We start from the raw sequence: 2,886 nt of genomic DNA, 5'->3' as shown, positions 1-2,886 counted from the left end.
AAAAAGAAGTGAACACGTTGAAGAAAAGCTAATTTGAACGAGTTGATGTAAGGTCCACTTAATGGCTGCATTGGTTTCAAAGCCTTTTCTCTCCGAAAGATTGTCAATGAAGGGCCATGGCTGTCATCAAGGGACATGTTGTCCCAAATGTGTCCTGGTGAACCTATGGGTCTACTAATGCTCAGCGTGTGTCCTCTCAAGAGTCTGCCTGCAAACCCAGCCAGGATGACTCTGTCCCCTCCCCCAATGGAAACAGCAGAAAAGCTAAGCCCAAATCACTATCTGACAAGAGCAATATGACTTAGTATCTTCTTGTCATCGAAACCCGCAGCAAAGATAATTCCCGCTGAGATCAAACACTTACCTTCGTTCTCTGAATGACTCAGAAGAGTCTATATGTCTTCCCTAAATTAGTCACTGTGATCAGGGCAATGCGGTTGTCAAGATCAAAAGGCTATCTTGTGTATGGGCATCAACTCCACGCCGAGTATATGGTTTCCCAAGAGAAGACTGAATGCGATTTTGACTAGGCTAATGGAAAAAAGCCATCCACACTCTGTGGCTTTTGTATACATGGCAGGATAATTGGCAATGACAAAGACATACAGTATCTTTGGTTGTGTGTCTTACACATCACTTTCCTCCTCTGCTCTGCCCCAGTGGGCTCACCCTAGCTGGCTGAAAGCTCTAGAAAGATGCAGAAATATTCTATGTAGGCAAACCAAACCACAGGTCAATAAAGAGAGAAAGCCCTTTTCATACCTTTCAGGAGGGAGAGGAGCTTCCGCATGTAGCAGTCCTCTGGGCACAACCAATTAATTTATGCATTAGGGGTTTTGAAGTGCATTCTCCTTAAAAGAGAGCGATCTGCAGAGACATGGGGCAGCTTGCAAGGAATCCCCTACGCAGTAAGCCTGAGCGACAGCTCCGTATTTGGAAGGTAAAGAAAATGAGCTAGCAGTTTCAATGGACACAAGAAAAAGCCCCCACTGACTTAGAGAAATCCCTAGGGCAAGTAGGGATGCTCCAGCCAGTTGCTCAGTGCTTCACTAGCAAGGCTGATAATGGGGTGGGATGGCTGCTCTTTCAAATGCATTGTGCCTGCTATGTGGTATTTTTCCCCTGTGATCCTTGGCTAAATACCATCTTATTGCACGACCCCCATCTCTCCCCACCCCTTTCCCCTATGTTATTATGAAAGCCCCACATCTGATATTAATCTAAAACTTCCTTGATTCTTTAAAGTGAGTTATTCATTAACAAAACCTAAATGACTGGTTGGTAGCAAATCCAATTCTTTCACACTCCAAACGCGCTCCGAGAAGTGGCTGTAAATCTACCAAAGGCATAAGGGAAGCTTTATGCGGATGGTTAGATCTCAACAGAAGTTCAGAAAAGGGAGAAAAGTTACTCATTCGCCGGATACCACTTGGTGAGTCCCTGGGAGGGACTCTAGGGCAGAGTCAGTTTGACAAGCACACAGGGAGATGCCAACAGCCACCGACAGGACAGGCAGGCGCTTCGGGGCTGCCTCTGAGCATGGTCCTGGGTCCCAGCTGAAGTGCTCTAAGGATCGAGCCTTTGCCTTCTGTTGCCCGCACCTGCCAGGGTCCTGTGTTAGGAGGTATGCCTGTCTTCTCGCCTGTTCTTTTGTTCAGCAGAAACAAAAGCCAACCAAAGCGAAGACCAGAAACTGCGGGGAGGCAGGAACCGAGGGGCTGGGGAAGCAGGGCAGAAAGAAACTTTCAAGGGCTGGCTGGCTACACAGACAAAGTGCAGTTAGGAGCTCTGTGTGTGCACGTTTTAATCTTTAGGGTATGAATATCCACTTTTCTGTGGGTGACTAAAACATGTCTCTAAGCGCCTAGGGCCAGGGAACCGTGCTGGATTCCTAGTGTGTACATTACTGTTTGGACTCCATAGCTATGGTCTCCTTGCCACACACTCATACCTTAGGGAGCCGTTCGCAGTGAGCAGAGGAACCGTCCCTGCTATTAGTTTTGCAGAAAGCTAAGAAGCATCATTCCAGTCAGTAGCTTGGACACTCATAGGTGCTGTTCCTCATTGCTGTTGTGTGTATCTTACAAATCATGATCTATCTAACCACTTCTTTGTTCTTTCAAATGCACGTTTAAATCAGCATAATGATCAACAATTTGGTTACATGTAATCCATTTTTTAAATATTGTAAACACAGGAAATTATTTGTTCAGCAGCTATAATACTGGGAATCTAAATGAAACAATTATATGTTCAACGCTGAGTGTTCCTCATGGTTTGAGAGTTTGGACATGTTTCCTGGGAAAAAATAAACCAAGCAGAATTTGAATTCGGATTTTTAAAACCAAGATATATGTTGTTCTAGAGAAAATATGACCTGCCAAGTCAGAAGTTCCAGGTGAAAATTGATACACTATGAAACCATCCTGAACAACCACGATGTTTTTGACTTTAAAATGATTGCCTCTCATTGCCCATAAAAGGAGACGTTTCTTCTCCACTTGTGTTTAAAACTTGCAATCTGTATTTAAAATGACATGCTTGATCTTTTGTATAGAAAGATGACAAAACTTACATATGTATGTTCTTATAATATGCTGGCTACAAATTCGGACTTACAAATTTTGGCAAAAAACCCTGAGGTCCGGTTCTCTTAGAGCTGTTTGGGATAAGCTAGCATTGGAGGCTTCTGGTCCAAGTGAAATGCATCCACGGGCCCCAGCAAAGGGACCCAGAGCTGCCCAGGGAACAATAGCCATCTGTGGGAAGGGCTGAAATATATTCTGGCGATTCCCATGGGAACGCCTGCAGACTTTTCACACTGTGTGGAAAAGATGTTCCCTCAAAAGAATCTTTAATCCTTTCTTTCAAGAGAAAAATCTATCT

The sequence above is a fragment of the Microtus ochrogaster genome, chromosome 1 (assembly GCF_000317375.1).
Source record: "Microtus ochrogaster isolate Prairie Vole_2 chromosome 1, MicOch1.0, whole genome shotgun sequence".
In the NCBI taxonomy this organism is placed as follows: domain Eukaryota; kingdom Metazoa; phylum Chordata; class Mammalia; order Rodentia; family Cricetidae; genus Microtus; species Microtus ochrogaster.
This window is presented reverse-complemented; position numbering follows the sequence as displayed.